Below are 13,716 nucleotides of genomic sequence, written 5' to 3' on the forward strand. Positions count from 1 at the left end.
TAAAAATTAACCACATCTAGTTCAAAGAGTTTATATTTTCATTCAAAATTTAAAATTAATCATATTAAATTCAAAAGATTCACACAAAAATTTGGCTATGTGTTGTGTGTTCATTGCTGCATAAAGAAAGTTTTTTACTAATCTCGATTTTTATGAGTTAACGTCCATTTTTATTTGCTTAATGGCTCAAAAGTTACATGTTATGATAATATGACTTAATTTCATTAAAACTCTTCTGAACAATTCTCTTAGAAGAAGACAAAAGAGAATACGGATAAATACAATTTAAATTTGTCTTCAGCTTTTTAAACTTTTGGCAGTTCTTCATACAAAAATTTTGCCTGCCAAATTTAAAACAAAATTTAATAGAATTTCCAAACCTCTATTTGATTTTTTAGTCATAAGTTTCCAAATCTATTACTATTAATTAACTTCAGCATATAAAAAGGGAGAAAAAAACTACTAATGTCCAATAGAAGAGGAAATCGAGTGATTAGAGGTGCTGAAAATGCTTACTCCCATGCATGCCAAGGCACAAGTATAAAAGACATTTACGTACTCTTAAGTGGGCAGTAGCAAAAAATGGAAGTCATGTGAATATGAAAGAAAATAAATTCAAAAAGAAGAATGAACAAAGGATAACACTATATGAATTACCCAGAAACCATATGCTGGAGGAGCCTTTAGTGCAGACTTCTCAGCCATTGCAACGCTGATCTTATAATTAACCTCTGAAGTCGTAATCCGGTGAACATATTCATGGTTAGCAGTTAAGACATATAGTGCATAAAGGAAATCATTCTACTATAGGTTCTTACTATTTAAAAAGCCCCTAGCAGAGTGCTGCAGAAGGATCTTCATATGACAAAACAGCATTCCCTATGTTATATCCTTTTTCATCTGTATAACTTTATGCTTCATGGCCACGGGTCCTTATATCCTCACCACCTACATATTAATGGAAAAGGAGCTAAGCATCATTCAAAGGCATGGACTAACAGCTAGTCACAAAAGTCAACAACTTCATTGTGATGATAAAAAGTCAAGGCAATATTTCTATGATAAACATCAAAATACCAAGTATGCAGACATGTTATCTTCTTGCTCCGAGTACTAATACCACAGAACAACATGGAATTGTGAAGTAAAAAAAAAAAGTTAATTTACTACTATCGGAAAAAAAAAATCTGAAACGTATAGCTAAAAGTACTTTCATATTATTTGTCCGATGCTTCCAAAAAGTTCTTAAAAGAAAATGAATTACAAATTTTTAAAACTTAAACTTGATCTGGCAGAAACGTGGTCTTCAGTTTTTTTCCTCATGGTAAAGAAATGGGTAGCACTATAACCAATACTTATAAAAAATATAGCTATTTAATTATTTTTAAATTCAAACAATAACTAATAATTAATTAACTACTTTTTGTCCTAAAACTACCCTCTTTTTAATAATATATAGATTTGTGGTTGTTTTTTAGTGTTAATAGGTGTAAGAGATATTAACTATTCAACATTAGGACTCATCAATGCATCAAGAAGCACCCTGTCTGTACTATTAATTGTCTGAACATTAGAACTCCCAATTGTAGAGTTGAGGTATTTGATCAAGATTTTAGAGGGAAAATAAGTTTTTGTGAGTTGCATGCGAAGCTGTTTTTTCAAAAGCTAAAAGAATAGATTTTCCGAATAAGCATTTTTGGAATCTAGTTAAGCACAAATTACTGAGCTAATATTGACAAAAAAAGTTATAGAAGGAAGTCAAAATCAAACTATTATTCTACAAAAGTATTTTATTTTGAAAAGTACTTCTTACAATAAAATGTATTTTTCTAAATAAGGAGATTTGGTAACTGCAGTCATTTTTGCATTTAAGACTCACATGACTAAAGTGCATGAAATGTTTTGCATGCACTTAAGACGTCCCTTAAGTGTTTCTCTTTTTTACCTAAAAATAAAAGTTTATTTTTCGAATTTCAATAATTCAACGCCTAAATCTACTCTAAATGAGTTCAAATTTGAAACATAAGTTTCAATTATCATAATGAACAAACCTCAGTCATTAATTAATTTATCAACACAACAACAAATCTAATAAATTCATTTTGTAATAATGGTGTGCTGCACTTAAGAAAAACATAACTAAAGTGCACCCAATTTTTCGATACGCTTTAGACGTGTGAGTCTGATGTGTAGATGTTCAGTTGAATATTTTTTAGCCCAAAAATAAAAGTATGTATTTTTTAATTTTAACAATTCAACACACGATTTGACGTCTAAATTTACTTAGAATGAGTTCAAACTTGAAACATTAATTTCAAATATCATAATGAACAAACTTCAATCCTCAATTTCTTAAAACTACGTCAAATGTAACAAACTCATTTTGCAACAATAGTGATTTGCCAATATTTTCAAAATTCTCCCACAGCAGCTATTTGAATTAAAACTCACTTTTCATATTCAAAATTCATTATTTCAAAGCATTATATTTTAATTGTTGTAAACATAAAAATACTACTAATGTACAATTACTAAGAAGAGAAGGAGGAGGAAAAGCAGAAAAAAGGAAAGAAGTTTGTCTAAAATTATATGTACTTTAGGAACCAATTAAACTACGGGAAAAAAAGGTACCAATTAAACTTTCTTTAGGCCATCTCCAACCTTGCACCATTTTTTACATCAAATTCTATTTTGGTGTAATATTTGGTATTTTGAAGCTCCAACCTTGCACCATTTCTTACACTATTTTGGTGTGTGAATAGTATTGCACCAAATTTGGTGATACACTATTCATCAACACCATTACTATTCATCAATATTTTTTAATTATTTTTTTATTATGTAACACTTTTAAATTAACATATTATAAATTTTAATTTTTTCATTTAGGTCCCTAATATACCTAATTATTTTGTATGTAATATCTTTATGATATTAATTTTACATCTTACCATTAGAGTGTAATTTTTATAAATTAATTTTCGTATATATTATTTTTATATAAAATAGTAAGTTAATTTTACTATAAGTTATAATTGCATAAAAAAATACAGCAAATATAAAATATAATATGTTGTTAATAAATAACACAATGTTCAATAACATAATAATTTAGAATTGAAAATACATTAAAATTATAACACAATATTCAATAATATAATACATTAAAATTATAACACTTGCTCAATAACACAATGTCCAATAACATAGTAATGTTCAATACATTAAAATTGAAAATACATTAAATAACATAATAATTTAGAAAATTATAACAATAATTTAGTACTTTGGTAGGTCGTTTCCAGATCCACCGATATCATTAAAATATTGAGTATATGGGGTAGAGGATTGTTCTGGTTGTGGCTGTTGAAACTGTTGACATCTTTTATCCATTATTCGTTTTTGTTCTTGTCGAATAAATTCACGAATATTTGGATCATCAATAAAATCTAAATTCGACAATAAAATTTTATTTTCTTCTTTAAATTCTTTTAGTTTCAAAGCTCTATCTTGTCGAATATTTTATTTTCTTTTTTAAGAACAAAGATGCTTATTTTTGCACTTCGTAATGCGTTAATAGAGCATTTATGGGAGCAACATACTAATCATGGATGTTGAATATTTATGTAGAAATTAAAATAAATTTCACCATAATGTAATATTTATTTAATTATATTTTATCAATGATTTCGTTTTTATTTGAATTATTCATCAATATGTATAACGTATAATATTTGCTTACAATTTATATTATTTAAAAATTTATAGTATAAAATAATTTTATATTAAATGGTTATATAACAAAGGAATATGAATTACATGGAATGAATATGTAAAAAAAACAAAAAAAGAAAGGATTTGTTTTATGAAATAAAAAATAAAATTTAAATAAAAGAAAATAAAATAATATAGAAGAGAGAGAAGAATATAAAAGGAATATATATATTTTTTTTGGTGTAAAAATAGTATAATGGATTCGCATTAATTTTCACAATTTTGATGTTTACACCATTTTGATGTAAAAAGTGGTGTGCAAGATTGGAGATGCTCTTAGAAAATGAATAATGGTCACGTAAAATTGTTACCTAAAAAACTGAAAGAGTTGAACTGGCCACTTTTTCTTGTGAGAACAGATAAACTCATCATCATGTGGCCCAAAAATGATGCATGCAGTGGGCTCTACACCTTCACAAAATTAGAAATTTCATTGTAAGTCCTTTTTGTGGTGGGTCGGCCTTTAAATTTTATTCTTAATTTTTAAAAGAAAATATGCATGGTGAGCTACTCTAAGAGATATTCATGGATAATAACTATTCTTTATTTTATTTACTTTTTGTAGCTATAGTCTTTTTTTAATTTATACCTCGTAACTAGTTATACCTATCGAAACATTCGCTATGTATGTCAATAGTCTTCGTTTTCAATCGATTTTTCCTCACCTCCCAGATCTCTCTTCTCCCTCGCCTCTCTCTCTGTTGCCTCTCTCTTCTCCCTTGGCTCTCACCCCTCTCTCTCTCTCTCTGTTCCCTCTCTCTCTCTCTTCTCTCTTGGTAACACCTGCTCGTCACCGAATCTGAACAGAGATACCACCAGATCATCCAAATGGCAGCGGCGAAGACGGAAAAGCCGGAAACAGTGGTGGTGGAGGTGGAATGTTCTATTGATGGCAGAAACGGTGACAGCTGCGGTGGCGCACCGATTTTATTCCACCGCGGTGCCCTCCATCACATATGGTCGTCACAAATAAACAATAGAAGTTCAACAAGAAGAAAAAATGTTAACCAAAAGTAAAGAAGAATTAGTTTTGCTCAGCCAAAAACGTAGAAAGTGCATATGTTCATAATGTAATTGCATACGTTGCACCAATCGAGCGTAAAAATCAAAACTATGCTTCTCCAGATTTCTATACAATTTTTTCGAGTAAATACAGTGTATTCTTAAATGAATTGCGTGTATTCTCCATTTTTTTTAGTGTAAATACAGTGTATTTTGTATTTAGCCGGAGATCCGACCAGATTTGATTGTATTTAAATCTGAGTGTATTTGAGTGTATTCGTCATTTTTTTTAGTATAAATATGAGTTATATGTATTTGATTGATTGTATTTTTGGGCAAAACAAGATCCATTTGACTGTATGTGTTGTTTGAATGTTCTATATACATATGTTTATATATGATTTTTCCAAGTAAATACAGTGTATCTGAAAAATTTGTATCTGAATTTTTGTTGTTTGTATGCAGATTTACCCCTGTCATTTTTTGATACAGCCGATTTATGTTTTTGAATACACCCGAATACAAGATATAGCAGTGAAATACTAGCCGACGACAACACAAATACATTCAAATATAGTCAAATACATTCAACCTTGCGACATCCGGCGGCGACCTTGCTGATCGGAGCTCGAATACATTCAAATATAACCAAAACAAAAAGGATAGATCAATATATAACTACACTGTAATACACAACTTTGTCATGTACTTGAATGCACTGGAATACAATCATCTTGAATACACATGTATTCAAAGAAATTAAAGGTTGCATGTATTCAAGCACATTCAAATACACGTGATATCAAATAGTGTATTCAAATACACTCAAATACACGTGAATCGCCTAAAACTGGCTACAAACAATAATTATGTAAAAACTAGCATCAATTCATTCGAATCTGATAATTTGTAGTCATTTGTTTAAGTTACTCAATTTTAAACTTTTGTACATATAGATTCTAAATTCTAATCTTAATTTTTAAAATGTAGATTCCACGGTAGATTATTGATTTTATTTCCATGCTTTTTTTCCTCATATAAAGTTCACAAATGTCACTTTTCAGCTTTATAATTGAGAAATAATCATGGTTGTGGTGTTTAAAAAATTCACAGATAAATTTTTTAAGACATTGCGTGAGATTTCGACTGTGAAATTTAATATTTTATGACAATAATTATTTTTATTACAGAGATGAAAAATACCCCGCCCGTGCTATTACTGCCTTTCTCTCCTTCTCCCTCCTCCTCATGCTCTTTTGTGTTTTGTGTGTGTGTGTGTGTGTGTGTTTTTTTTTTTTAAATCTATCATGTTGGATCCTGGTGGTAATGTATTCATTCATGTAAAGGGAACACAAAAGTATGAGGGGGACTAAACCAAAACCCCATGTATACATGAGAGATTGCAATGCAATCAGCTAGAAAATGTTTACACAAATTGCAAATCATTCCTCCTAGAATACATGTTATACATTTAGCTAACAAAAAAATTGATCTTGTCATATTTAATCCTAATGTTAGGGATCTGCCTCTTATCCAGCAAAAAGGACCCTTTAGCACCAATAGGCAACTGGTCAAAAGTGTTATAGATTCTTTGCTCCCTCAATGTTGTGGCTAATTTATCCAGATAATCAGCCACTCTATTGGCTTCTCTATAGCAATGTGAGAATATAGCATCAGCATTGTTATTCAAGTCTGCAATATCCTCTACAATGCTCTTCAAGTTAAGATTTTGAGATGTCTTGTTCTTCATCATATCTACAATAAGACAATCTATTTCAATGATGTAGTGTTGGTACCCATTGTTCTTGCACCATTGCATAGCAAAAAAGGAAGACAAAGCTTTAGCTACATTATGGTCTCTACATTGAACTGGAGTAGCTAAAGCAAATAACAGATTTCCAGAATTGTCCCTAGCTATTCAACCAATGCCTACTTTCCCATTTTCTTTCAAAAAACTTCCATCAGTGTTGATTTTAGTCCAGTCATTATAAGGCATATTACATGTCACAACCTTTGCAATTGTTTTGTGCCTCACTCTTTCAACTGTCTCACACAATTGTGCCCACTGTAGATTCATCTTGTGCATAGGCAAGGCCTTGTCCATATAAGCTTTAATAAGCCATTGACACTGCTGCTCCATCCTTCTTGTGTAAAATCTTGTTTGCACTCCATATCTACAAGAGCATCTTGTGATCCAAAGAATCCAGTATGATTTTGAGCATCATTTTATGAATAACATTCTTCCCAGTTGCTTGCCACCAATCTTGTAAGAAGCTTCTCACTGTTTTGCTTTGATAACTGATCCTTATAGGCTGACCAAAGAATTTCCACAAACTTTGAGCAGGCTCACTGTCTATGAAAAGATCCTTGATGGTTTCAGGTTGAGGGTCTGCACAGCATAAGCTATCTATTGGGATTCTGTTCCAAGACCTGCAAATAACATCATTAAAAGGTAATTTAAATTTTATTAGGTTCCACATTAAAAAGGAAAGCTTAAAAGGAATACTGTTGTGCCAAATTTTCTTGAGCAAAGGGTCAGTCACTCTAGAATCTCTAACGGATTCCCAAGTTGTCACGTTGGTGAAAAAAACCATCAGAAGAAGCATTCCAGAACAGCACATCAAGTCTATTGTTGGAACCAATATTCATGTTAATAATATTGTCCACAAGCCATTCTGGTAGAACATTTTGCAGTTTCTGAATATCCTATGTTTGATTGTTGAAGAAATTGTACACAGTAGTGTTGACAGATGCCTCTGGTCAGGGCAATAAGTAGCTAATGCACCATACCTGTCCAATTGTCCAATCAAAAACTACTATTCCCATTATAAATCCTCCATATCATATTATGCTCTGTTTTTGCTCTAGCTTGTGTAAGAGTCTTCCAAATATGGGAATTACCAGGTGCCTATACTTAGGAAACAGGATGAGCCCTGATGCAATACTGATGCAAATAATCATGTCCTCTAAACCTCCACCACTTCTTGATATTGAGTAGATCACAAACATTTATCATACTTCTCATTTCTAGTCCCCCACCCCCCTCTCGTTACATCTCGGATTTTTTGCGTCATTCGTATCGTAAGTAAACTAACGTAAGCTCAAAGAGGTCGTGAAATCCCTGTAAGGTCAAGGAAGGTCTGGAACAAATGTTAAGTATATGCCATAAATGTTGGAGGTTAATCGAATCGAAGGAACCAAGTTTCGACAAAGTTTGATATGTCGGGGAGATGTTCTGCGTCACAGAACCTGATATGCCACCCATTCAGGGGAGTATATGGAGGGCATCTGATGCCAAATTTTTGCCTAGAAAATGCGAAGGGAAGTGAGGCCGCATTTGGTGAAACGCATCGCATATCCCGGCACATTTTCGAGGCGGTGGCCGACTTTTTTTGTTTTAAGTTCATTGGAGGGTTCATTTTAAGTCATTTTCACCCCAAATTTCCTCCATATACTCTCCTAAACTTTTCCTACTAGATTTTAAAGGTTCAAGGGTGAAACCTAACATTTTCATCCTAGATCAATATAAAAGATTAGCTAAGACAAGGAGAAGTACTTCTATGAGATTGTTGTGATGTTAAGGATCATTGTAATCTAACAAGAGCTTGGAATTCATGTTGTGGCTGCTGTATAAGGTAAGTATTTCATGTTCTTGCTTGTTCTTAAGGTTATTTTGGTGTTGGTTGAAGTAAATGGTTAAAAAGAGCATAAACTAGCACCTAGAAATGCTAGTGTGGTTGTTGAAGTTGTTTGGACGGTTTTATAGTTATTTGTGTATGATATAATGCTGGAACTTTTGATGAAAATACTTATTATCATTCTGTGAGCAATGTTGAGTTAGAGTAAGAGGTTCATGAGGTGATATAGGTTCCAATCCGAGCATGTCGCTCGTCGTGAAATGCTAATGGCATGTGGTTACTATATATGGTGTCTTGTTATTAGTGTTTATCCTTGCTGGATTGCTATGCTTGCTATTGTTGGTATATGAAATTGGAGGAAGTCCTTGTTATAGAGGAGATGTTGCCCAAATTTATTTAGAGAGCTACTAGCTTAAGCTATGAATGAAATCTCTAATTAGTATTAATCATAAGCCTCATTGTGGTAGGGATCTAGTAGCTCAGTTGGTTGGCTACCTAAACTCTCACCTTGTTGGCGAGGGTTTGAATCCCCTCATTATAATCCCTTTCCCTATTTCCCTTCCCCTACCCCCTATGTAATAATTTTTTATTTTTTTTTTTAAAATGAGCCTCATTGCGCTATTGTAGATTGAATTATTTTGTGGGATGCTTGAGAGTTCTTAAGGATGCAAGGAGATTGAGGTATGTAAGGCTAACCCTTTTTCTTTTGGCATGATCCTTATGAAATGAAACGTAACTGAAACGCTATGTCATAACGATTCCGCTCTTAGTAGCTAGAAATGTCCCTGTTGGTTCATGTTTTAATAGTGTTATTCTTAGCAACTCTATTCATATGATTTAAATTTTTCATGGAGTCATGTAATGACAATGATGTTAGTATCATAACATTATTCAGAGGTGCAAAGAGCATGCGTCGTTCTGACCAATCCAAAATGTGCTCCTATCATACTTATACATATAAGATACTATGATAATGATGCCAACAGAGGCCGATGGCATTATATACGCATATATATATATATATATATATATATATATATATATATATATATATATATATATATATATATATATATATATATATATATATATATATATATATGTTCGGCGGCATTATATACTCACTACTGATCAGTTGGTGATGATGATGATGGCCATAGAGGCTTGATGGCATTATATACGCATATATATGTATGAATGGCGTTATATACACATATATACAGTACTTATCCATATCATAGCCCTCAGAGGCATTTCAGATGTACAGGTTAATTCTTTTTATCTCATATTATTGTCATGTCTCTCCTAGCTACTTTCCTGCCTGACATACTCGGTACTTTATTAGTACTGACGTCCTTTTACCTGGGGATGGTTGTGTTTCATGCCCGCAGGTCCTGATAGATAGGTTGACGGTACTGGTGTTGGTGCACTCTATTTGCTCTGGAGTTGTCCTTGTGAGTCATCCTACCTATGTACACGTGTTATGGGTATAGCAGGGCCCTATCCCGACCTTATGATGTTTAGGTACTCTTTAGAGGCTTGTAGACATATGTCATGTATGTAGATATTTGTATAGCCTTGCTGGCCTATAGTTTGAAATATAGATGATCATGTCGGCTTTATAGGCCCATATATCCTATGTATATTGTTTCGGGGTCGTCCCTTGTTGATTACTCCCTATGTTTTATTCAGATTGTCTCATGACGAACCCTCTTGTCCTACTTAGGTATGTTGATATGATCATCAATTTATGTTAGAGTGGTGCTCGTCAAGCAAGGCCAGGGTTCCCGTTGTGGCCTTCCGGTTTGAGTCGTGACAAACTTAGTATCAGAGCAGGTCTATCCTAGGGATGTGTACAAGCCGTCTCTGGTAAAGTCCTTTTTATGGGTGCGTTGCGCGCCAAACTTATAAATAGGAGGTTGCAGGGCATTTAGGATTGTTATCCTTCTTTCTTGTCCTAGATCGTGCTATAAAGCCGAGTCATAGGAAATGAAATTCTTAACCCTGACCTTTGTTTGTTTTATAGGTAAGAGATGACTTCTACGAAAAAGACTACAGATGATCCGAGTCCGTCTAAGGTTATGTCTTTTATTGAGACGGACCCATCTTAGATGATGTCTTCTATCGAGATACATCCGTCTAAGATGCGGGATGAGTCATCATGACGGGAGATTTCGACCCTGATGGTATTAGAGGTGTTAGGCCAAGAAAGAGCTCCGGTATCACCAGTTTCCCGTGTGGACCCAGTTAAGCGAGAAGTAAGGAGGGCAATACAAGTGTTGACTAGATCGGTTAATCCCCGGACTCTGTATTGTAATAGGGCTGCAGAGTGTGTGGGGTCTTCTGAGGAATTGAGAAGTATATGATCTTGGGAGTCAGTTAACTAGGGCTTTCTAGGATCTACGGAACAAGAACCAGATGAGGGTAATGGTCAGATTTTGAGATCAAAATAGTGGGTACTTTCGTAGGATTCCTGGGCGGCGATAGACAGCAAGTGGAAGGACAATAGGTTGGAGGACTTTCGCATCCTATGCTAGATCAGTTTGTGCCAGATCAGGGCTCTAGGGTAGGGCCATGGCAAGATTCACATGCACCGGGATCTCAGGATTAGGGTGACTTATGATGGAAGGATCTTCTTGGCTTTATAATTTTTCTCCACTGCCTTCCTGTCAGCATCATTGTATTCTTTCCTTGTTTTATCAGTGGTTTTTACACCATCTTCACTTGTGTGTATTAGAATATAGAGGCCATCACAGATGATATCCTATGGCTTTGGGTCTTCAGCCATGATGATGTCGTGCATTCTAGTCTTCCACCACCCATAGTATTTTCCGTTAAGTCTGGGTGGCTTGGTGAAAGATTGACCTTTTTTCATATTAGGTGGAGCAATAATTTTACAGATTCTTTTTAGGTGTTAGCATTTTAGAAAGCAGTTGCTCTGATACAAATTGTTACAGGCTTTGCGTCCACCAAATAATGTATGAGAGACCTAGTTGTGTACCAGTTCCCTTATGCAATACAGTAAGTAAAGAAGACACTATTTTTATCGTGGAAAACTCATTGCTCAAGGGATTAAAAACCACGACCTACCCCAGTAGGATTTCAACTCCACTACACGAGCAACTTCAGATTACAACCTATCTTAAGCTAGGAACTAACTCTCATAATCCCTCAACCCTTATAATCGTGGCAACCTAGGAACTAACTCCCATAGTCCCTCAACCTTTGCAATACACCGATTGCAAATACCTCCACTTCACTAATTCTAGCCAAGGAAACTAAGGTTGACTACCTCTAGCCAAACCCAACTAATACACCTAAGCTGGCTTTAGCTAAGGATACCACTTAATAAATTGAAAGTTAAACTACCTAACAACAACTTTCTTTTTGGGAAGAGTAGGTTTACAATTTTAGCACAACAGAACAAAAGACTTACAACAACATAAAGAACTTAGACTAAATCTGTATCTGGATCGGGTTCTTTAGTTTTGCAAGTGACTTGATCTTGTGATCACTTGAAATCTTGTGACGACAACTTTTGCCCAATTTAGATTAGGTTTTTCGAGTGATACACACTATGTTGCAATATGTTGTATATATAGTAGGAAGCATGTGGGATGAATAGAGACTATCTCATTCAATATTTGACCTAAAGCATGGGCAAGCTCAACTGTTAAACTTGTGTGCAGTGAGTAGCTCGGCTTTACAACTGTTACGCCCTATTTTGAACGGGTCCAAGATAGTTTGCAACTTCCCGGTTCTTCTAACTGGTCTAAAAGGGTTAGAGTCGCCACCTTATTTTTTAGGAAACTCAGGAAACCTATATGTATTTGTGTGTCTACTCCATTTTAGTCCATGAAACCTATGAGATTCTAGATAAGGGTTTTATTTACCCCGAGGGGAAGGTATTAAGCATCCCTCAGAGCCTGCCCGAAGACAGTCCTTAGACTTAGTTTAACTGAACACTAGAGGGGGATTATCTATCTGTTTATCATTATTATTACCTGTTTTCAAAATGTTATGACTTCATGAAAAGCTACACTAAGTGATAGTATACTAATTATATACAGTGTATAAAATGTATTTATATCAAGTATCAGGTATTCATAAAGAATGTATAGTAAAAAAGAATATATAAAAGAGTATAAAGAGAATGTACCTTGTAAGTATAAAAGTATATATGTTAGTACAAAGAGTGTATATATATGTTAGTGTAAAGCATGTGTAACTATATTAAGAATATATATAAAAAAAATGTAAGACTATGTAAAAAAAAAAATATATCAAGGATATAAAGAATGTGCGTCTATGTAAGAATGTATGGATATTAAATAAACAAAGAATGTATTTTCAAGAATAAAAGAGTGCATATCAAACCTAATATGTATGAAGAATTGTATAACTAGGTATATTAGTGCATAAAGAATGTAAAAAATATTTTACGAATATTCATTGGTGTAAAGATTTTATATAACGAAATTATTCAGAAAAGTGAAGTTTATTTGACTTGTTTCTACCGTTTAATTAAAAAGAGTGTTTGTTTAATGAACACCCTATCAAAAGAATAAGGAACAAAAGAATTGTAAAAAGTATTGGTAAAAAATAAGTATAAGGAATTGTGGATAAAAAATGAGTGAAAAGACAAAATTCCTTTGAAGAATAAAAGATTTGTAAATGGGCGACCTAGTATTTACCTAACATCGAAATGTGGATTTGACTTAACTAAGTATGTATCGGCGTAAACGGAACAATATAAAATGTACGTTGCATTAAAAGTGTATAAAGAATATAAAATAAAGAATGAACTAGTATTTTTGCCTAAACGCCAAAAGTGTGAATTTAATTAATAAAGTATTTATACCAAATCAATTTAATCTATTTATGAAAATATCGGTGGCCTAAGTCTTGCCTAAAACGAATGGAAAATTTTAATTAAACGGATAACGCAACAAATAAATAAATATATCACCCGTCATTCAAAAAATAAAATTTCTACAATTCTATGAATTTATGTTTCGTACAGTTATAAAGAGCGCGAAAAATTAATACAAACAGTGATTCCAGTTCCTTCCGAGTATTGTCTTCGAGATGAATTTTTGGGTACCTGTATAAGCACTCCGTAAAAATGTTAGTAACAGAATTAATAACTATTTAATAAATTTAAACAATGATAAGTAAACTTAAAATAAAAACCCGTCTTTTGTGCAGGGGAGGCCTTGGAAATCGACGAAAATTTCTTCATCGGCCATTTGGGGTAGTATTTGCCCAAATCGGTTTAGTAAAATAATAAAACAAAAGGGGT

General features: G+C 33.2%; 1 long non-coding RNA gene across 2 annotated transcripts in view; it reads left to right on the forward strand.

Annotated features, from left to right (window-relative positions):
* The first annotated feature begins 5,837 nt into the window (after nucleotides 1–5,837).
* The window catches only part of LOC132611157 (uncharacterized), a 33,747-nt gene continuing 25,868 nt past the window's right edge, over nucleotides 5,838–13,716 (forward strand). Inside the window, exons 1-3 of one of the 2 annotated variants that reach the window (XR_009571488.1) lie at nucleotides 5,838–7,042; nucleotides 7,121–8,411; nucleotides 9,042–9,095. This is a non-coding gene — a long non-coding RNA (uncharacterized LOC132611157). The remainder of the gene's footprint in view (nucleotides 7,043–7,120; nucleotides 8,412–9,041; nucleotides 9,096–13,716) is intronic. The other variant, XR_009571487.1, reaches the window with a different exon arrangement.

This window comes from Lycium barbarum, chromosome 9 (assembly GCF_019175385.1).
Source record: "Lycium barbarum isolate Lr01 chromosome 9, ASM1917538v2, whole genome shotgun sequence".
In the NCBI taxonomy this organism is placed as follows: Eukaryota; Viridiplantae; Streptophyta; class Magnoliopsida; order Solanales; family Solanaceae; genus Lycium; species Lycium barbarum.